Source organism: Anomaloglossus baeobatrachus, chromosome 8 (genome assembly GCF_048569485.1).
Source record: "Anomaloglossus baeobatrachus isolate aAnoBae1 chromosome 8, aAnoBae1.hap1, whole genome shotgun sequence".
Taxonomy (NCBI): Eukaryota; Metazoa; Chordata; class Amphibia; order Anura; family Aromobatidae; genus Anomaloglossus; species Anomaloglossus baeobatrachus.
This window is the reverse complement of record NC_134360.1, coordinates 62,610,524-62,633,958: the sequence shown is the minus strand read 5'-3', so window position 1 is coordinate 62,633,958 and position 23,435 is coordinate 62,610,524. Positions and strand designations below refer to the sequence as shown.

At 45.3% G+C, this 23,435-nt stretch overlaps 1 pseudogene; it reads left to right on the top strand.

The window, feature by feature from the left end:
* LOC142249821 (inter-alpha-trypsin inhibitor heavy chain H3-like) overlaps window positions 1–23,435 on the top strand; it is a 191,578-nt pseudogene that overhangs the window by 78,072 nt on the left and 90,071 nt on the right.

The following is a 23,435-nucleotide window of genomic DNA, read 5'->3' as shown; positions in this document are numbered from 1 at the left end:
CTATTTAAACTTGGACATTGGGCTGTCAGATCACACAGACCGCAGACCCGGACGGGCAGCTTTTCCCTTTTCTCCAGGATTTTCCATATGTTATATCAGAGCCTTTTTGGTGAGTGTTACTACATGGCATTGTTTGTTATTGTCTGTTTGACTTTGTTTGATTAGTTTTGAGTGCTCCTATTTTTTTCTTTGCACTCTTTGTAATTTAATACTGAATTAGCAGGACATGTTTATTGGTCCTTATATCGTTCTTTCTGTTTTTTTTCTATCAATTATTCTTCAATAGCATATTTCCTACCTTGTCTAGGAGAGCATTGTATCTGCCAGTTAAGTGGCTCAGTTGACAGATTATTTATTTCGATTTTCCCTTTTTTTGTCATTATTTGGTTTACATGTGATTTCTTATGGTCAATGTATTATTGTTTGGTGAAATCTCTGCCTTTTCTGATACTATGATTGTATTATGCCATTATATTTCTGTACATCTAAAAAAATTTTTATGTATTTCTTTATTGTAGTGTAATCTGATGAAGGTCGGAAGACCGAAACGTCAACTAATATTTACACAAAATTGCTTTCTATAAATGAATGAATAAAAATTCAAAACAATTTCATTTCATTGCTTTGAGTGCTGGATTTTTTTGATATTTTGCAATGAAACAAAGAGTGAAAAATGTAAAGGTGTCTGAATACTTTTCGTACCCACTGTATATATGCATTTTTATGCATGCTTATTGTTTCCTTGCTCTTTTTTGTACTTTAGGGCTTCTATAATGAAATTGCCAATCCTACACTGATTAACATAGAGATGCAGTATCCTGAGAACGCCATCGCTGATCTCACCGAGAACAGCTTCAAACATTACTTTGAAGGGAGTGAAATTGTCGTTGCCGGACGTGTAACAGATAACGACTTGAACTCTTTTATTGTGGATGTAAAGGCTGAAGGGGTAAGTACAGACTGCGCGTAATTGTGACATCTTTACCAAGTTTGGATTCTCCATTAGACTTGAGAGGCAGAGGTCATGGGATGGGCTGGTTAGGGTCCATGCAGTGGGAGTTTATGAAGTGGTCTGTGTTCATTAGTTACATAGCTACAATATACTATATCTTTATAATACTGACTGAATACTGCACTAAGTGACCCTGCCCATTCATGAACTACAAGGTTAGCTTTGATTTGCATTTCCGACACATAAAATTACAATATTGCTGTGGTTTCTGAAGTCGTACTCATAGTCCATAGTCACAGGTGTATCAGACCAACTTCAATTTACAAAAAGGGCTGTCATCATGAAACCACACTCCTGCCATATAATTTTGTACCTTTATATACATTTGTAAGCCATAAGAAACTACTCCAGGGCCCCCACCGTGGGATTCCACCCACAAAGTCAAAATTGATCAATGTTTTAAAAAGGAGAAAAATCTTCTAGATCATGGGCGGACATATTGTGCCGTCCCCGCTACAGCCGACGGGCTGCTCGGATCCGGATCCGCTGTGGCTCGAGGGGTCTCCGGAACCCGAGGCGGGGTCGCGTGGCCTCTTGAAATAAAAAGGGGAAAGTTTGTTTGTTTTGGATAGTGTTCGTGACGCCACCCACGGTGTGTGGTAACGTGAGGGACCACCGCTGCCGGTTTGGGGAGCCCGGGGATGCTGGTATGTGGCAGCTGAAGTTGTTAACCCCTCCGTGGGCCGGGGAGTGGTGTCCCGGGGTCCGGTGATGGTTGGCGTGGGGGAACCCAACGGGTGCAAGGGGGCAACGTGTACTCACACAGTCCAAAGTCACTGACGCTGACACCAGGTAAACCAAACTCTTGAGCACCCTGTGGTCCTTGGTCGGGCACGCTGGGTCCATGTACTCTTGGTGTTGCCTGTTGATCTGAAGCCTTGTCCCTTGCCACTGTGTGTTCTACGTGTGGATCCCTTACACTTAGAGCGTTTCGGGACCCGCTCACCTGCGTGGCTAGCAGGGTGAGATTGCTCTCAGGGTTCACGCTTGGGATTTTCTGGACGGTTGTGGGAAGTTCTATCCCCCTCATTGCGCTAATGTGACGCCCTGGACTAGCCAGGAAGTCACAGACATAACACCATACACACCCCCTCCTACACACCCCCTCCACTGGATAGTCACACCAGTCAGACAAAAAAACCCTTGTTGCCTCCCTCCAGGGTCTGATGACCACACCAGGTGGGGCGGAGCCAGGCAGTTGGCCCCACCCACCGAGTAGTTCACAGGTCTGGAGGCGGGAAAAGAGACAGTTTTAGTTTGGAGGTGAAAGTGAGAGGTCAGAAACTGTCGGTGTCTGGGTAGGGGCCCAGACACAAACAGCAAGGTTGGCAGATGGTGGTGGCCATCTGCAGGAGTTAGTGGATCTCTGTGGAACTGAAGGACCGGGTTCGGGCGGTGGCCCGCTGGAAACCGAACCAGGGAGCGGAGTGAAGCTAAGCACACAGGCAGGGCCATCGGACCCCGACTAGGCTTGGAGCCGCCGACAACAGTCAAATCCGAGTGTGACCGGAACCCCAGGGGTTTCCCAACAACCAAGACCCGACAGAAGGCAACAGTCCACACCGTGAGGATATACAGCCACCGCCATAGGCTAGAGATCCAAGGGCCAGCGCCTGCGGGCAAAACGGGCTCCTTTGGTACCTATACGCCGGGGAGCGGACTACCGGTGGGCAACCACAGGAGTCAGAACATTCTAACAAGGTGCAGGGAAAGACAGCCACCATCACACTGTCCGGGAAGAGCACAAACACTGCAGCCGGCTGCAGGACCCGTCCATCCAGCCGTTTGGTTTACCAGAGACTCTGTGCATCTGTGTCTGAGTGAGTACAACAGTGCCATCTGGCACCGCGCCGCGTTGCCCCTGCAACCCTGCACCCCAGCCATCCAGCCTCCCCGTTATACCACCGGGTCCTGGGATCACCAACCCCTACCCACGGAGGGGGCAACATCCTAGCAGCTCCCTACCATCTCTCCCGGGATCCCCGTCACCAGCAGCGGTGGTGTCTATAATCACCATGAACCCGTGGGTGGCGTCACAAACTATCTCCTAAAACAAACCACCCCCTTTTCACTCGTGGGCGAGGAGCGCTGCTTGAGTCCCCCGGGTCCGGCCCATCGCTCGAGCCACCGAGCAGCAGCCGCGGACCCGAGCGTGGCGAGTGCGTCCCCTCCGCCCGCGACACTAGTACCCCGATTGTGGAGCAGGTGGGGAACGGTTTCTGAAGATTCTGTTCCTGTCGGGTGAATTACTGGGCTGCGTGAAGCTACTTCCCAGCCTAGGGTCTGCGTACCCCGTCGTGCCCTGGTCCCTGCCCGGTTATAGCACAAGGCAGCCAGCCTGCTCTCTGTAGCAGCACCGCGCTCCCTGCCACTACCCCCTGCGACCAGGGTTCCAGCTCCTTCTAGCCAGGCCAACGTCTGGCACCTGGGACGGGTACAGGAGCCCAGCTCCGCAGTGTGACCTCTCACTGTCACTGCTGAACTTCAACTTCTCTACTCCACTGACACTTCTGCCCTCCTTCTACCAGCCCTCCATCTGGGTGGCCCTATTCCCCTCAGGCTGCCCAATGGGTGTTTGGTGGGTGTGGTGCAGAGTGTTCCTCAGGATTTGTGTAAACCTGTTGGTAGCAACACCAAGTGACAGGACCCGTAACCAAGGAGGAGCGGGTACCATGCAGAAGGGCAGATTGCACGACACCCTTGTGACGACCTGATTTGGCCAGGGCGTCATATTATCATTGGTGCAACCTGAGTAGTGCAGGGACCCAAGAGAAAGGGGATTTACTTCCACCTCCAAAGCAGGTTGAGTTGTGCATTATGGACTTCAAAGGGCCCATATATTGATCTTTCACAGGGTCCCTGTCACACAGAGATTTTGACAAACTTTGCCGACTGTCATGGCAGCGTCAGGTTCTGTCCAGACTACAGATTCTGACACTCCATCCAATGGTTTCTCTGTTGTTTTGGATCAACACAGGCAGACACGGGCATCAACTTGCTGTTTCCTGATTCATAGGCAGGCTAGCATGAGTTAATCTCTGATAGTCTGCTTGTTTGATGTCTTTGGTTACCTGTTGTGATGGAGCCTATCACATCTGTTCCCTGCCTATATACAGTTAGGTCCAGAAATATTTGGACAGTGACACAATTTTCGCGAGTTGGGCTCTGCATGCCACCACATTGGATTTGAAATGAAACCTCTACAACAGAATTCAAGTGCAGATTGTAACGTTTAATTTGAAGGTTTGATCAAAAATATCTGATAGAAATTGTAGGAATTGTACACATTTCTTTACAAACACTCCACATTTTAGGAGGTCAAAAGTAATTGGACAAATAAACCACACCCAAACAAAATATTTTTATTTTCAATATTTTGTTGCGAATCCTTTGGAGGCAATCACTGCCTTAAGTCTGGAACCCATGGACATCACCAAACGCTGGGTTTCCTCCTTCTTAATGCTTTGCCAGGCCTTTACAGCCGCAGCCTTCAGGTCTTGCTTGTTTGTGGGTCTTTCCGTCTTAAGTCTGGATTTGAGCAAGTGAAATGCATGCTCAATTGGGTTAATGTCTGGTGATTGACTTGGCCATTGCAGAATGTTCCACTTTTTTGCACTCATGAACTCCTGGGTAGCTTTGGCTGTATGCTTGGGGTCATTGTCCATCTGTACTATGAAGCGCCGTCCGATCAACTTTGTGGCATTTGGCTGAATCTGGGCTGAAAGTATATCCCAGTACACTTCAGAATTCATCCGGCTACTCTTGTCTGCTGTTATGTCATCAATAAACACAAGTGACCCAGTGCCATTGAATGATGGATTTTTTCTTTTTTTTCAGCCTCAGGATGTTCTGCTTCACCTCAATTGAGAGTTCCTTAGACCGCATGTTGTCTGGTCACAGCAACAGCTTCCAAATGCAAAACCACACACCTGTAATCAACCCCAGACCTTTTAACTACTTCATTGATTACAGGTTAACGAGGGAGACGCCTTCAGAGTTAATTGCAGCCCTTAGAGTCCCTTGTCCAATTACTTTTGGTCCCTTGAAAAAGAGGAGGCTATGCATTACAGAGCTATGATTCCTAAACCCTTTCTCCGATTTGGATGTGAAAACTCTCATATTGCAGCTGGGAGTGTGCACTTTCAGCCCATATATATATACCGTAATTGTATTTCTGAACATGTTTTTGTAAACAGCTAAAATAACAAAACTTGTGTCACTGTCTAAATATTTCTGGCCCTGACTGTATACTGGCTGGTTCCTTTCACCTATGACAGCTATAGCTTCTCTTAGTTGGCCTAGTGTGGTGTCTCTGGTGGTTGTAGAACTTATTGCTTTGTACAGTTGTAGAGTTTACCTCTGCTGTCTTTTGTAGCTTCCTTTCTGCTCTTGTTTTCTTCCTGAATCTCTTATTGTCTAATTCTGTGTGTGTGTGTGTGTGTGTGTGTGTGTGTGTGTGTGTGTGTGTGTGTGTGTGTGTGTGTGTGTGTGCAGTGTGACAGAGTTTTAATATCCCTTGTCTATCTTTATCTGTCGTTACCATCACACTCCTGCCCCATCCTTGGGAGGTGAGCAATCAGATTAGGTCTGGTCAGGAGCATTGCCAGGAGCGGGACTCATGCATCTCTACCATTAGCAGTATCCCTGAGGTTAGGGATAGTATAGGACCCCCTAGCATGAGGGACAGCATAGTGGCCCCTATCCCTCATTATCCAACAGTTAGATCATGACAGGCCCTCTTCTATCTGTGTCCACTGCTGGTCTAGACCATCCTCCTGCATTTGCCACCCATCCAATGTGATAGTGACACAGTGAGATCCATCTGTTCCCTGTTTATAGCTTATTAACTTTTGTGCTGTTCTGTTGTGCAATGACGCCATCGTTAACAACCTCTTGTGCTGGCACAAGTCATTGTGCAGCAGGGAGATCAACAATGGGAAATTGTCCAGGCTCTCATCTCATTTCTGCACATAGAATGCCAGACACTGTTCCGAGAGGTGTACTGTTTTCCCTCCCCGTAGATCTCACATTTTATGAGGGACCACAGGTTCTCTATGGGGTTCAGATCAGGTGAACAAGGGGGCCATGTCATTATTTTTTCATATTTTAGACCTTTACTGGCCAGCCATGCTGTGGATTAGTTGGATGCATGTGATGGAGCATTATCCTGCATGAAAATTATGTTTTTCTTGAACAATACCGACTTCTTCCTGTACCACTGCTTGAAGAAGTTGTCTTCCAGAAACTGGCAGTAGGTCTGGGAGTTGAGCTTCACTCCATCCTCAACCCAAAAAGATCCCACAAGTTTATCTTTGATGATACAGGCCCATACCAGTACCCCACCTCCACCTTGCTGGCGTCTGAGTTGGAGTGGAGCTCTCTGCCCTTTACTGATCCAGCCTCTGGCCCATCCATCTGGCCCATGAAGAGTCACTCTCATTTCATCAGTCCATAAAACCTTTGAAAAATCAGTCTTAGGCCCTGTGCGCACACTGCGTTTTTAGTGCGTTTTTGCTGCAGAAATGTCTTGAGAAAATGGTTGTAACCTTTCTGCAGACATTCCCCAGCAAAACCTATGGAAAAAAAAATTAGCTGTGCGCACACTGCGTTTTTTTTCTCAAGAAAATTCTTTCAGAAGATTTACTTGAGAAAAAGAATGAGCATGTCACTTCTTTTCTGCAGCTAACTGCGTTATTCCCTCCATTGACTGTAATGTAATCATGAAGTACCGCAGGGAATAACGCAGGCAGTAAATTCTGTGCGTTTCATTGCATTTTCCTGCGTTATTTCATGTTTTTCGGGACATAATGTTCATCACTGCCCTGCGTTTTGCAGGGAAGTGATGTCATTATGACAGGAAGAGGAATCGGAGCAGAGAGTAAACACACATCACACTCACACACAGACACAGACATATAGAATACACATAGAAATCAAATGTACATATAAAAATAAAAAACGAAAAAAAAAAACCGTGGGCTCCACCATATTTTTACCGTCCAGCCAAGGTAAGCACACCGCGGCGGCCCGGTTTTCTCAGGCTGGGGAGGGCGAGGGCCATGGTTAATGCCCTCCCCACCTTCCGCAGCCGAGAATATCAGCCCGCAGCTGCCCCGAGAATGTCGTATCCATTATGCGACAGTCCCGGCGTGTTACCAGCTCTTTCAGATTGCCGTGGTGCGGTGGCAATCAGGGTAATAACGAGTTAATGGCAGCGCATCGCTGCCACTAAGTCCTAGCTTAATCATGGTAGCATCTATGAGACAGCTTTCATGATTAACCCGTAAGTAAAGTGAATAAACACAAACACTGAAAAATCCTTTATTTTTAATAAAATAACAAAAAAGCCCCCTCTTTCACCACTTTATTACCCCCCCAAACACAGCTCCGGTGTAATCCACCGAGGTCCCACGACGCTTGCATCCAGTCGCGTCTGACATACTCAATGCAGCCTCGTTCACTGAGCGATGCTGCAGGGGTATCTACAGGTCATTTCTCACGGTCGGTAATGTCCACTCGCGAGAACTGCAGTGTGTCCTCACTGGGACTCTATCTATTGATTGATTGATTGATCTGTCCTCTATCTATTGATTATCTATCCATCTATCTATCAATCTATCTAATTATCTATCCATCTTTATTTCTATCGATATATCTATCCATTAGCTATCTATCTATTCATCTATCCATCTATCTATCTATCCATTATCTATCTATTTATTTATCTATCTGTCAATCCATCTATCTATCCATTATCTATCTATCAATCTAGCTATTCATCTATCCATCTTTCTATCTATCCATATCTTCATCAGCTTGACTAGCGCAACGCGTCGGGCTTTTACACTTCCGATCATGACTTTGTCCTAGGGCTCTGGTAACTACTCCTGAGACTTTTGGCTATTTGATATCCACCTAGGCTACTCAGCCTTTTCAACCAACCTTTTTTTTTCTTAACTTGTTGCCAATTAACTTTAGCCGCAGGGCCATAGGATTACTTGATAATTGTATAACACTTTATATGGGATACATGATATAGTTTACATTGGATTATACTGATATACCGATGTACTATTCCATTGTGTTTCTTAGATTGATTTATTGTGATGGAAGTGTATCGTATTGTGTATTTTTAAGTGATTTTAGCTATGTATGTGTTTAGTTTGCCACTCTGCTATAAATAAATTAAGATTTGTTTTTCGCAATCAAGGTGCGCTGTTGATGATATTGATTTATTACAAAGCCTGGTGCCTCATATGTACTATTTTTTGTTTTTTTGATGTCCTTGAGTATGGCACACCTTGTGCTTTTTTATACTCCAGTAATGTTGCAGCTCTGAAATATGGCCAAACTATTGGCAAATGGCATCTTGGCAGCTTCACGCTTGATTTTCCTCAATTCATGGGCAGTTATTTTGCGCCTTTTTTGCCCAACACGCTTCTTGCGACCCTGTTGGCTATTTGCCATGAAATGCCATGATTGTTTAGTGATCACGCTTCAAAAGTTGGCTCCCAAGCCTATACAGCTTGGAGTAGGACAACATGTATAAAAAGTATCATGTGATCAAAATACTCATTTGCCTAATAATTCTGCACACAGTGTATTAGTCCACACTAGTTAAAGTGCGGACTAATAAATAAATGTGATCTTAGCCACCGGAAAGTAAAGCCCCAAAACAAAGCCCCCTTTCTTTCCTGCTGACTGTCATAAAAACATACCATATAGCCAGTGGCGTAACTAGAATTTGATGGGCCCTGGTGCAAAATTTGTACCGGGGCCCCCCCTGTACGTGCACCGACACTTAGGGTACGGGATAATGACACTGACACTCGGGGTACAGGATTATGATGCTGACACTTGGCTCTTACCCTCAGCACACAGCTTTCCCATGTTCTAATATCCATCTTGTCCTCGGCACCCAGCTTTCCCATGCTCTGCTATACATCATTCCCTCAGCACCCAGCTTTCCCATATCAGAGCATGGGAAATCTGGGTGCTGAGGGAAAGAGCCTTTTTTCCTCAGCATAAAACGTTCCCATCCCATGTTTGTATCTTTGTCTCCCCTCGTATATAGTTCTTCAAAAACTATAATGGCCCCCACATAGCCTTCCATATAGTATAAAGGGTCCCACATAACCCTTCATATATTAGAATACCCTTCCATAGTCCTCCATGTATTATAATGCATTTCCCATAGTCCTCCATGTATTATAATTCACCCCATAGTTCTCCATGTATTATACTGCACCACAGTCCTCCATGTTTTATAATGCACCCCCATAGTCCTCCATATATAAAGTAGCCTCCATATATTATAATGTAGCCCCCATAGTTCTATATGTATTACAATGCATCCCCATAAACCTTCATATTGTATTATGCAGCCCCATACTCCTCCATGTACAATGCACTTATATAGTCCATGTATAAGGTGTCCTTCATGTTTATTATGCAGCCCCATAGACCTCCATGTATCATGCAGCCCCAGAGACCTCCATGTGTCATGCAGCCAGCCCCCCCAGGGTCTCCATGTGTCATGCAGCAAGCCCCTTACCGGGCCTCCATGAGTCATGCAGCCAGCCTCACGCCCCCCCCCAGGACTCCATGTGTCCTGCAACCAATTTCCCCCGCAAGGACTCCATGTGTCCTGCAACCAGCACCTCCCAGGGCCTCCATGTGTCCTGCAGCCAGGGCCCCCCCAAGGACTCCATGTGTCCTGCAGCCAGTGCCTCCCCAAGGACTCCATGTGTCCTGCAGCCAGCCTCCCCGTGTACTCACTGATTTATAAAAAAAAAAATTAAAAAAACAAGTGCTCACCTCTCCTCCTTCCACTGCAGTTCTGTCCTCACCTCTACTTGTTTCACCGCTGTCCGTCCTCACTTCTGTCATCGTTCCCCCGTGACTCCGGTCGGCGTCCTCCTGTGCTCTGTGCTCTCACCACACACAGCAGTCGCACAGGAGGGATGTCACCGCGCAGACACAGGGGAAGACTGATGATGCATAGAGCGGCGCCGGCCACTCTATGCAATATCAAAGCAGAGCGCGGTGAGAGACGGGAGCGCGGTGAGAGACGGGAGCGCGGTGAGAGACGGGAGCGCGGTGAGAGACGGGAGCGCGGTGAGAGACGGGAGCGCGGTGAGAGACGGGAGCGCGGTGAGAGACGGGAGCGCGGTGAGAGACGGGAGCGCGGTGACGCCACTGCTGACACCAGACAGGGGGTGCCCGGTGTCAGCAGCGGCGACTGGGTCATATAGCAGCCGCCGCGTGGTCTGGTGCAGAACAGCGCAGCTCCTCCTCCGAGGCCTGGTCGCAATCGCGACCGCTGCGACCGCGGTAGTTACACCCATGAGGACAGGTATATATATATATACAGTTCACAGTTTAGCATAAATTCTGCAGCTTGTCAGTGTACAGTTCAGTAAATGCGGCTGCAGGAAATCCTTATAAAATGAAAAATAAAATACTTTTCTGGCATAAGATGCACCCCAGATTTAGAGGAGGAAAATAGGAAAAAATAAGTTTTAATGTTGAAGAGGGTCCATTTTATAATCCCAGTGCGTCTTAATCCTAATGCTCACCAGGGGGGAGCGGCAGTGGTGTAGTGGCTTGGGAAGGTCACAGGAGGGTCGCGATTCTGCAGGCTTGGAGGAGGGGGTGTTGCGGCTCAGGAGGGTCAGCGATGCTGTGGCTCGGGGTGTAGCCATGGGCGCATTTGAATCCCTCGGTTATGGCTTACCAGGGCGGTGGTGGTGGAGCAGGGTCACAGGATGCGCTCAAGGTTGTTGCAGCGGCCGCCATTGATCTGCGGGCGGGCGGTCTGTGGAGGTGTCACAACACAGGGTGTCATGGCGGCGGGTGGTCTGTGGAGGCAACGCGGCGGCAGGTGCATTGAGCTGACTGCTGGCTCCATTGAATCATCCGCGTTTGACGAGATGGACTTCAAGAAAATGGCCGCGGAGGTGGCGCGTGCGTAGATAGGACTCCATGGCCATTTTCTTAAAGTCCATTGTGTCAATCTGCGCAAGCGCTGCTTCTGTGGCCATTTTCTTGAAGTTCATCGCGTGAACTGTGAGCGATTCAATTGAGCCTGCAGTCAGCTCAATGCACCCGCCGCCGAGACACCCTCACAGCCCGCCGATCAATGCTGTCCACGCGACACCTCTGAGCGCATCTTATGAGCCCGCTCGATCACCGCCGCCTTCATCAAGCCATATCTGTTTTGTAAGATGCATCCTCATTTTACCGCCAGTTTTCAGGGGAAAAAAGTGCGTCTAACAAAGCGAAAAATATGGTAAATGAGAATTCTGAAGTATTGTGAACACGTTCAGGATCTTTTCCTTGCAGATTTGGTTGTAGAAAAAAACTGCAGCATGTCAATTCTTTCTGTGTTTATGCTGCGTTTTCCCCATTAAATGTAATGAAAAAAAAACGAAACCAAAAATACATATAATGCACCAAATTGTGGCAAAACCCTTTGTTTTTGCTGCAGCATTTCTCCTGCCAGTAGATGCAGACTTGGTGCAGAAATTTCTGCAAACAAATCTCCATCTTGTGCACATAGCGTTACAGTGTAATAGCACTCAGCAGTGCACAGTCATTTAGCCATATATAGTGCAAAGGACCTGGCTGCCTTCAACAAACTGCTCCAAATGCGTCCCCCACTGCTTACACTCATTGTATGGCACTGATTCTGTGAGTTGTGACCCCCACCAACTCATAGATCAGCCTCAGTCCCTTATCCCCCATCCCCCCAGATTCTAGTGTTCCAAGCACTGGCAGCTTGGTGAATCTTTACATGTTATAATAAAGATATAATGCAAAAAGGGCCAGATCCACTTTTCTGCATTATAGTTACTGTTGACCCTGTCCAGCACATGGCTGCCCATTACTACAGAGCTAATGGGAGAGGGAGGCAGCAGAGGCTGAGCCTCACAAACAAGTCACAAACTGTGTCGGCCACTGTCTGCAGCCTCCAGTCCTGACCTGAATCTTCATTTCCTGCACTGCCGACATGCATCCACAGTCACAAACAGCAGCCAGTCACTGTCTCCATACCCTGGCTGTAAAGAGTAGATGACGCGGCAGGCAGTCAGCCCGAGGTCACAGGTAAAGAGGCTGGAGGGGGCGGAGCCGGCCACTTGTAAAAGAGATCGTATAGTATAGTGACAAGTTAAGTAATGCAGCTCTCGCTCCCTGACACGATCAGCTGTTTATCTTCAGGGCGGGCCCCTAACCTCCCGGGCCCGGTCACAGTGGCGACCGCTGCGACCGTGGTAGTTACGCCCCTGCATATAGCAATGAGTGATTCAATGTTGTATTTTTCTAGGCTGATGAATCTAAGAAATACACTGAAAATGTTCAGCTTCAAAGCGAGGATGACGTGAGCAAACAGCAGAAATACATCTTTACAGACTTTACAGAGCGACTCTGGGCTTATCTCACCATACAGCAGCTCCTGGAAAAACGGTATGTGATGAGTCAGTTTTACATTTCTGTACTTAAAAGCAATGATGTCCTGTGTGGTCTTAACGACGTGTCACATCCCCACCGGAGTCCACTCCACTCCTGCGACTTCTGCTTTAGTCATCAGGCGCCGCCGTATTCCCGCTGTAGACAGTGCTGGTGATATGGGAGAAGTCAGAACCAGTGGCTCTGGTGGGCGCAGGCTAAGCAAGCTGGGTTTCCCTGGGACCTGCAATACCACTGGATAACTGTAGCTGGCGTGTGTCTTCCAGCTGAAGTCACCACCTTTCAGCCACAGACAATGGGAAGGTACCACACCCTTCTTATTTCTTTTCCTGTCTGCTGGTCGCCGCCAGATATAGTTTTATAGTTCTCTGCTGGCATGTGGTTCACACCCTGCTCCTGAATTCTGATTCCCATGTTTTGACCTCTGCCTGTTCACTGACGACACTACTGCCTGCCATGTTTTCTACTTCGCTCTCGTCTCTGGTTTGACCTTGGCCTTGTTTCCTGACTTCACTCTTCCTTGCCATTTTTATCCCTTTTTGTACCACCTGGTTTTCACCCTGCCTGACTACTACTCCTCTCTGGACTGCAACCTTCCATAGGCAGCAATCTCTTGGACCCTGTAGTATTCCAGATCCCTGTATAGGGGTTAAAGGGTTCCGGGGGTTCTTGGGATCCTGCTGAGTGGGTAGCTTACCTCTAGTCTGTCCGTGACAGTCATTCTGAGGCCGTGGTTCCCGGCAGATGTCACAGACAGATTTTGAGGGCAAAAAAAATATCCACACCCTTAATTGCACAACGGGGACCAATAATTGCATGTAAAGGGGGCTTTACACGCAGCAATATCGCTAGCGAGCGTACCCGCCCCCGTCATTTGTGCATCACGAGCAAATCGCTGCCCGTGGCGCACAACATCGTTAGGAGCCGTCAGACGGACTTAACTGCCTAGCGACGTCGCTGTAGCCGGCGAACCGCCTCCTTTCTAAGGGGGTGGTTCATGCGGCGTCACAGCGGTGTCACTAAGCGGTCGTCCAATAGAAGCGGAGGGGCGGAGATGAGCGGCCGTAACATCCCGCCCACCTCTTTACTTCCTCATTGCCGGCTGCCGCAGGTAAGCTGTAGGTCGTCGTTCCTGAGGTGTCACACGTAGCGATGTGTGCTGCCTCGGGAACGATGAACAACCTGCGTCCTCAACAATCAACGATTTTTTGAAAATAAACGACATGTCAATGATGGACGATATGGTGAGTATTTTCCATCGTTAATGGCCGCTCGTTGGTGTCACACGCAACGATGTCGCTAACGATGCCGGATGTGCGTCACAGAATCCGTGACCCCGGCGATATATCATTAGATACGTCGTTGCGTGTAACGGGGCCTTAAGAGTCTCTCCAGACTCCTTAAAGGGGTTGTCCAGTCTTGTGGTGATAGTCTGCAGTTAACTGAATGTGACTGCAGACTTCTAAAACCTCACAGTGCACGCATTGCATGCTGTCAGGATTCTCCGATGTCACAGGTGGTAACGTGTCCACAAGTAAGAGATTTGCATATTTCCGGCCACATTCAGACTAGACATTTGTGGCTTTGCTCAATTCTCTTATATTAAGGGAGGTGGAACACGTCTAGTTGACATGTTACCGCATTTACAGTGCCTACAAGTAGTATTCAACCCCCTGCAGATTTAGCAGGTTTACACATTCGGAATAACTTGGCATTGTGACATTTGGACTGTAGATCAGCCTGGAAGTGTGAAATAAATGCACTGCAGCAAAAAAGAATGTTATTTCTTTTTTTTTTTTTTTTTTAAATTGAGAAAAGTTTATTCAGAGGGTCATTTATTATTCAACCCCTCAAACCACCAGAATTCTGTTTGGTTCCCCTAAAGTTTTAAGAAGTATTTCAGGCACAAAGAACAATGAGCTTCACATGTTTGGATTAATTATCTCTTTTTCCAGCCTTTTCTGACTAATTAAGACCCTCCCCCAAACTTGTGAACAGCACTCATACATGGTCAACATGGGAAAGACAAAGGAGCATTCCAAGGCCATCAGAGACAAGATCGTGGAGGTTCACAAGGCTGGCAAGGGGTACAAAACCCTTTCCAAGGAGTTGGGCCTACCTGTCTCCACTGTTGGGAGCATCATCCGGAAGTGGAAGGCTTATGGAACTACTGTTAGCCTTCCACGGCCTGGACAGCCTTTGAAAGTTTCCTCCCGTGCCGAGGCCAGGCTTGTCCGAAGAGTCAAGGCTAACCCAAGGACAACAAGGAAGGAGCTCCAGGAAGATCTCATGGCAGTGGGGACATTGGTTTCAGTCAATACCATAAGTAACGTACTCCACCGCAATGGTCTCCGTTCCAGACGAGCCCGTAAGGTACCTTTACTTTCAAAGCGTCATGTCAAGGCTCGTCTACAGTTTGCTCATGATCACTTGGAGGACTCTGAGACAGACTGGTTCAAGGTTCTCTGGTCTGATGAGACCAAGATCGAGATCTTTGGTGCCAACCACACACGTGACGTTTGGAGACTGGATGGCACTGCATACGACCCCAAGAATACCATCCCTACAGTCAAGCATGGTGGTGGCAGCATCATGCTGTGGGGCTGTTTCTCAGCCAAGGGGCCTGGCCATCTGGTCCGCATCCATGGGAAGATGGATTGCACGCCTACCTGGGGATTTTGGCCAAGAACGTCCGCTCCTCCATCAAGGATCTTAAGATGGGTCGTCATTTCATCTTCCAACAAGACAACGACCCAAAGCACACAGCCAAGAAAACCAAGGCCTGGTTCAAGAGGGAAAAAATCAAGGTGTTGCAGTGACCTAGTCAGTCTCCTGACCTTAACCCAATTGAAAACTTGTGGAAGGAGTTCAAGATTAAAGTCCACATGAGACACCCAAAGAACCTAGATAACTTGGAGAAGATCTGCATGGAGGAGTGGGCCAAGATAACTCCAGAGACCTGTGCCGGCCTGATCAGGTCTTATAAAAGACGATTATTAGCTGTAATTGCAAACAAGGGTTATTCCACAAAATATTAAACCTAGGGGTTGGTTTAATATTTTGGGTTGGGTTGGGTTAGGGAGATAAATATGTGGCTTAGAAATTGGTGCAGGAAGGAAGGGTTCGGGTTCATGGAGAACTGGGCCGACTTCTCAGTCGGCTACAGGCTCTACGGTAGGGACGGGCTGCACCTCAATGGGGAAGGTGCAGCTGTGCTGGGGGAGAAAATGGTCAGACGGATGGAGGAGCTTTTAAACTAGGATCGGGGGGAGGGAGGGTAGTGGAGCAAATAAGGGGAGAGATAGAGCAGATAGAGATAGTGAGATGGTAGGGGTCAATGAAGGATTAGGGGGGGATGGGACATACAAGGAACGTAGGGAGGCTAGGAGTAATAAAGTTGTTAATAGGATAAATGTCTACTGGCAAATGCAAGAAGTCTTGCAAACAAAATGAATGAATTGGAGACTCTTATGTCAACCATGGATTATGATGTGGTGGGCATTACGGAAACCTGGCTGGATGAAAGCCATGACTGGGTGACAAACATACAGGGTTATAGTACATTTAGGAAGGACAGGAAAGGCCAAAAAGGTGGTGGGGTGTGTATATTTATTAAATCTAACCTAAAACCTGTGTTGTATGCTGACATTGAGGGGAACAGCAACAATGTATAGTCAGTATGGGTAAATGTACATGGGGAGGGGAATAATGGAAAAATGCTAATTGGAGTTTGCTATAAGCCTCCTAACATACCTCAACAAATAGAGGGTGAAATGCTGGAACAAATTGAAAAGGCAGCTAATAATAATAATCGGGTTCTTATTATGGGGGATTTCAACTATCCAGACATACAGTGGGACATAGAATCTTCTGGTTCTGCTAAAAGCTGTAAGTTCTTATCTACTATTCAAGACCATTTCATCTCTCAGATGGTAGATGAACCGACGAGGGGAGATAATTTGCTAGATTTGGTCCTGTCAAATAGACCGGATACAATTTCAGATCTACAGGTCCGGGAGCACTTGGGCACCAGCGATCATAATATGGTAAGCTTCAACGTAATATTCAATAGAACATTTCAAAGGGGAAATGCTAAAACCTGGAATTTTAGTAAAGCTGATTTCAACAAATTAAGGGAAGAGCTTAAATGTGTAGATTGGGACAAAGTCATAATAACTGGGGATACCGAACATAAATGGGGTAAGTTTAAGGATATACTACTAGAGTCTTGTAAAAAACGTATACCCTCTGGTAATAAAATGTCCAGGAATAAAAAGAAACCACTATGGATAAATAAGACTGTACAAAGTATAATAAAACAAAAACAAAGGGCATTTAAAATCTTAAAGGCTGAGAATACAGAAATAGCATTGCAGGAGTATAAAGATATCAATAGGAAATGTAAAAAAGAAATCAAACAAGCAAAATTAGCTACTGAAACAAAAATCGCCAATGACATTAAAATAAATCCCAAAATCTTTTATAAATACATTAATGCCAAAAGGAAAACAAAGGATAGTATCGGCCCCTTAAAATATAATAACAAGTTAGTTATAGAGGACAAACAAAAGACTGAGATATTAAATAGGCATTTCTCATCTGTATTCACCAAGGAACTGACTGTACCAGGGATCATTCAACAAGTGAAAAATCAAAGTTCACCACCCGATATAATTAATTTAACACAAGATGAAGTACGCCTACATCTGAGTAAATTAAACATTGACAAATCCCCAGGGCCAGATGGCATTCATCCACGAATATTGAGGGAATTGAGCTCCGTAATCGACAGACCGCTGTATCTCATCTTTTTAGACTCACTTGTAACAGGGTTGGTGCCTCAGGATTGGAGGATTGCTGATGTGGTACCGATATTTAAGAAAGGTAAGAGGGTAGATCCAGGCAACTACCGTCCAGTAAGCCTGACATCAGTAGTATGCAAAGTTTTTGAGGGCATTTTAAGGGATGACATGCAAAAATATATTGCAGAAAATAATATGATAACTGACAAACAGCATGGATTCATGAAAGATAAGTCGTGTCTAACCAACCTGTTGGGGTTCTATGAGGGGGTAAGTGCAAACCTGGATACTGGTAATGCAGCTGATGTGATTTATTTGGACTTTGCAAAGGCATTTGTTACTGTACCACATAATAGCCTTATACTAAAGCTCCAGAAGCAAGGACTAGGGGACACAATATGCAACTGGGTAAGGAATTGGCTAAAAGATAGGAAACAAAGAGTAGTCATAAATGGTACATTCTCTAAATGGGCTATAGTCAGCAGTGGGGTGCCGCAGGGATCTGTGCTTGGACCGATTCTTTTTAATCTCTTTATTAATGACCTTGTGGATGGGATTGATAGTACAGTGTCAGTCTTTGCCGATGACACCAAACTATGTAGGATATTAAAAACTGACCTGGATAGTACAATATTACAAAAAGATCTGGATAAGATGTCAGAATGGGCAGATACTTGGCAAATGAGATTTAATGTTGATAAATGTAAAGTAATGCACCTAGGACGGAGTAATCCTATAGCTGCGTATACATTAAATGGAAGTAAACTCGGGACTACAGAACAGGAGAAGGACTTGGGGATTCTCATTACAAATAAGCTGAGCAGCAGCACTCAATGTCAAGCAGCAGCTGCTAAAGCAAACAAGATTTTAGGGTGTATAAAAAGAGAGATTAGATCCCGTGATCCCAACGTATTGTTACCCCTCTATAAATCACTTGTAAGGCCACATCTGGAATACGGGATTCAGTTTTGGGCTCCACATTTTAAAAAGGACATTCAGAAGTTAGAGTCAGTTCAAAGGCAGGCAACTAGACTACTACAAGGAATGGAGGCCGCCCATATGATGACAGGTTGAAAAAGTTAGATATGTTTAGCTTAGAAAAAAGACGTCTCAGAGGAGATCTCATTTATATGTATAAATACATGTGTGGTCAATATAAAGGACTGGCACATGACTTATTTCTTCCAAAGACAGTACTAAGGACCAGGGGGCACTCACTGCGAGTGGAAGAAAAGCGATTCCAACAGCTAAATAGGAAAGGGTTCTTTACAGTTAGAGCAGTCAGACTGTGGAATGCCGACCACAAGAGGTAGTAATGGCAGATACTATAACAGCTTTTAAAAAAGGGCTGGATGATTTCCTCAGTACTCACAACATTGTTGGTTATAAATGACTTAGTGACTAAATGTAGAACTGGTGGAGGAAGGTTGAACTAGATGGACCTAGGTCTTTTTTCAACCTAAGTAACTATGTAACTATGTAACTATGTAAAAATAATAATTGACCCACACTTTTATGTTGAAAATTTATTAAAATTTAACTGAGCAACATAACTTGTTGGTTTGTAAGATTTATGCATCTGTTCATAAATCCTGCTCTTGTTTGAAGTTTGCAGGCTCTAACTTATTTGCATCTTATCAAACCTGCTAAATCTGCAGGGGGTTGAATACTACTTGTAGGCACTGTATAAGTATGCGATTTGCATACTTCCGGCCACATTCAGACTAGACGTGTGTGGTTTTGCTCAATTCACGTAAATAGAGGGAGGCCTGGTACATCTAGTTGGCATGTGAGTGCATGAATGAAAATTTCAAACGTGTGGTCACGGGACCGCATGGTCTCAGTAGCGACACAAGGGAATCTGACAGCATGCGGTGCGAGTGCTGTGGAATTCAGAATTCTGCAGTTATTTAGTTTAAATTTAAACTAGACTTTAAGCTTTTCAAACATTTAAACATTTAATTTAAGGGTGGAAAAACCCGTTAATATTACAAGTTACCTTTTGAGTTGTACCCTTTTTTATTTTGTACAATATATGGTATATAGTGACGTATATGATTATATGTGTCCACTGTGGATCTTGAAAAATAATATACCTATTTAAATAATATTTTTTTTTTTTATTTGTTAAAATTATTTAATTTTAGGCTTTATGCAAACCCATCCGAAAAAGCAAACCTAACAGCGCAGGCACTTGAGTTGTCCCTGAAGTTTAAGTTTGTGACTCCATTAACTTCTATGGTAGTTACTAAACCAGAGGAAAAAGAGAAGGAAGAAGAAATGTTAATCGCTAATAAACTTGTGGACGGTAGGAAGTTTTTTCTTAAAATATAGAAAAAATAAGCAAAATTTTGCAAAAAACTTTGAGTTCTTTAGTGTGTGAACAAAGACAATCTTGACTTTGAAAAGTTTACAACTTTCTATTTTGTAAAATGTGACTCATGTATGGAATCTCTGTCTTTGATTAACACAAATGCTCTACAGAGAGAACTGAAAGTCAATGTTCTGGGGCATGCTGTGAGCAGTGACTCTAACGGCTCCGTCTACGCCCCCATGACTGAAAGACGGCGGCTCCCAGGTGGAAAGAAATTCATTTTTTCCCAGTAAGGCTAAGTTCACACATCCTGTGTTTTGCATCAGTCACAATCCGTCGCCTTGGGGAATTACGGTACCCTGCAAAATTTTTTGCAGGAATCCTGTATTTCCCCATAGACTTATATTAGCGACGGATTGCGACTGATGACCCTGCGTTGCATCCGCTGCGTCGCGGTCCGTCGTTTTTGACTGACCGCTGAACGGGGAGCAACGCAGAATGTAACGTTTTTCGGGCCGTCAAAATTAACGCGCCGCGCAGGAATCCGTCGCCATCCGCCACACTTGCAATGTATGTCTATGGTGCAGGATTCCGTTGTAATCCGTCTTACAACGGAATCCTGCGCAGGATTCCATCATGCTCTACTGAGCATGCCCAGCATGCTTGGCACGCCCACTGGGCTGTCCCAAACACAGAGGGATCATGACTGATCTGTCAAAAAACGGACGCACAGCGGATGTAACGGACGCAACTGATCGGTTTTTCACAGGATTCCTGTGAAAGGAATCCTGTGAAAAACACATCAGTTGCATCAGTTGACATCTTGAAAATGACTGATCCGTTGCTGACGGACCTGACGGATTGAAAACACAGGATGTGTGAACTTAGCCTAACTGCACTTTCAGTAAGGCAGGCAGCATTGTAATGCTATTTACTTCCAGATTAACCCTATATCTGACGGTAAATAGCAGTGTCCAAGGTGACAAGGTCCTTTTAAGTTGTTTGATAGCTATCCAATACAATACCTGCTAAATTGGGATGTCAGGAATGTATATTTTAGCATTTTTTCATCATATAATCTGTACTTTTGACTTTGACTTTTTACAGGAGAAGATCAATTCTTTACTAATCCACCTGCAAGTCAGTGTAAGTTTTAATTTAATTTTTACGAATATTTATTACACAAAAGCACTGAGCAGCAAAGACAGAATATGAGCTAAAGAACCAGGTCATGCTTATTAGAGTATAATACAATATTGTAGTATAGCTGTCCAACAATATTCTAATCCAAAATCATTTGGAAAGAATCTATTAAGAGGTTTATTCCTCCCAATCTACAAGTTGGGGCAGAGACCCTGATTTCTGTTTCATGTCACTTACTGAGCTTCTGCTAAATCTGTCTGATGCCATCAGCTCAAAGAGACAATTTCAAAAAGACTCGGCAAATTTCATTACGTAAACCAAATCTCAGAGTAGTCCTGGTCTTCACCTTGTATCCCATAAACAGGGGTCTGGACTTACATTAGGGTTCCATGGGTTATGTCCACGGAGTAGCTGCTGGCTGATATAGTGAGCTTGAAGCAAGAGTAGTCAGAGTAGCTGGTTAAATAACTGAAGTGACTAAAGATGGACAAATTTAGGAGACATTTGCAAAGTCAGAACAGAATAACCAGGGTCAGGTACTAAGAGGTCAGTCAGAGACAATCAAGGCAAAGTCAATTACGGACCAGATTAAGGGTCACAAGTCAGGTTTGGATCAAGACTAAAAAGAAAGAAATGTCCACTGAAACAATTAGAGATGAGGCAACCTGAAAAGTAAAGTTCGGTGTTCGAATCGAACATGTACTTTACTAAAAAAATCAGTGTTTGGGTTTGCGGTTCAGGTTCTTTACGCATGCTGAGCACTCGAGCGAACATTGCTGTGCTCAGGTATGCTCGGTGCTCGGCCCAGTGCAAGCAGTGTTTGAATAGCTCGCACTGGGGGTGACAACAGCGTTATCGGATGTAGTGTGCACCAAAAAAAAGAAAATGGAAAATCCCTCCCAACTTCCCCTGGAATTGTTTTATTTTTATGGCTGGCTGCACTCGAACTGGCAATTAGTGACTTCTATTGGGGTTCAGGTAAAGTCTGGGTCCCAAACTGAAGTTTATCTAAGGTCCGGCCGAACCCGCCGAACCAAACTTCCACAGGTCCACTCATCTCTAGAAATAATAACTGGCAAATCTCCATAGACTGCTGGAAGTTTAAATAGGGTGTGGTGTTGCCTTTTAGGTCTCAACAGGGACCAGATTACATCTGCTGACCAGCTGGTTAGCAAATGCATAAAAACCCAAGCTAAATAATACCACAAATCTTCTCAAGACAAATATATCCAGCAATTGCGATTCTGCCTCATCACCCTTTGCCAGAACCACTATCAGAATCAGTGCCATCTTGGAAAAAGGAGGAACCAAACACTGATCTGAGGAGGCAGCAGCAGGCAAATGGAAGACACCAAGTAGAATGGCTATACAGTTAGGTCCAGAAATATTTGGACAGTGACACAATTTTCGCGAGTTGGGCTCTGCATGCCACCACATTGGATTTGAAATGAAACCTCTACAACAGAATTCAAGTGCAGATTGTAACGTTTAATTTGAAGGTTTGAACAAAAATATCTGATAGAAATTGTAGGAATTGTACACATTTCTTTACAAACACTCCACATTTTAGGAGGTCAAAAGTAATTGGACAAATAAACCAAACCCAAACAAAATATTTTTATTTTCAATATTTTGTTGCGAATCCTTTGGAGGCAATCACTGCCTTAAGTCTGGAACCCATGGACATCACCAAACGCTGGGTTTCCTCCTTCTTAATGCTTTGCCAGGCCTTTACAGCCGCAGCCTTCAGGTCTTGCTTGTTTGTGGATCTTTCCGTCTTAAGTCTGGATTTGAGCAAGTGAAATGCATGCTCAATTGGGTTAAGATCTGGTGATTGACTTGGCCATTGCAGAATGTTCCACTTTTTTGCACTCATGAACGCCTGGGTAGCTTTGGCTGTATGCTTGGGGTCATTGTCCATCTGTACTATGAAGCGCCGTCCGATCAACTTTGCGGCATTTGGCTGAATCTGGGCTGAAAGTATATCCCGGTACACTTCAGAATTCATCTGGCTACTCTTGTCTGCTGTTATGTCATCAATAAACACAAGTGACCCAGTGCCATTGAAAGCCATGCATGCCCATGCCATCACGTTGCCTCCACCATGTTTTACAGAGGATGTGGTGTGCCTTGGATCATGTGCCGTTCCCTTTCTTCTCCAAACTTTTTTCTTCCCATCATTCTGGTACAGGTTGATCTTTGTCTCATCTGTCCATAGAATACTTTTCCAGAACTGAGCTGGCTTCATGAGGTGTTTTTCAGCAAATTTAACTCTGGCCTGTCTATTTTTGGAATTGATGAATGGTTTGCATCTAGATGTGAACCCTTTGTATTTACTTTCATGGAGTCTTCTCTTTACTGTTGACTTAGAGACAGATACACCTACTTCACTGAGAGTGTTCTGGACTTCAGTTGATGTTGTGAACGCGTTCTTCTTCACCAAAGAAAGTATGCGGCGATCATCCACCACTGTTGTCATCCGTGGATGCCCAGGCCTTTTTGAGTTCCCAAGCTCACCAGTCAATTCCTTTTCTCTCAGAATGTACCCGACTGTTGATTTTGCTACTCCAAGCATGTCTGCTATCTCTCTGATGGATTTTTTCTTTTTTTTCAGCCTCAGGATGTTCTGCTTCACCTCAATTGAGAGTTCCTTAGACCGGATGTTGTCTGGTCACAGCAACAGCTTCCAAATGCA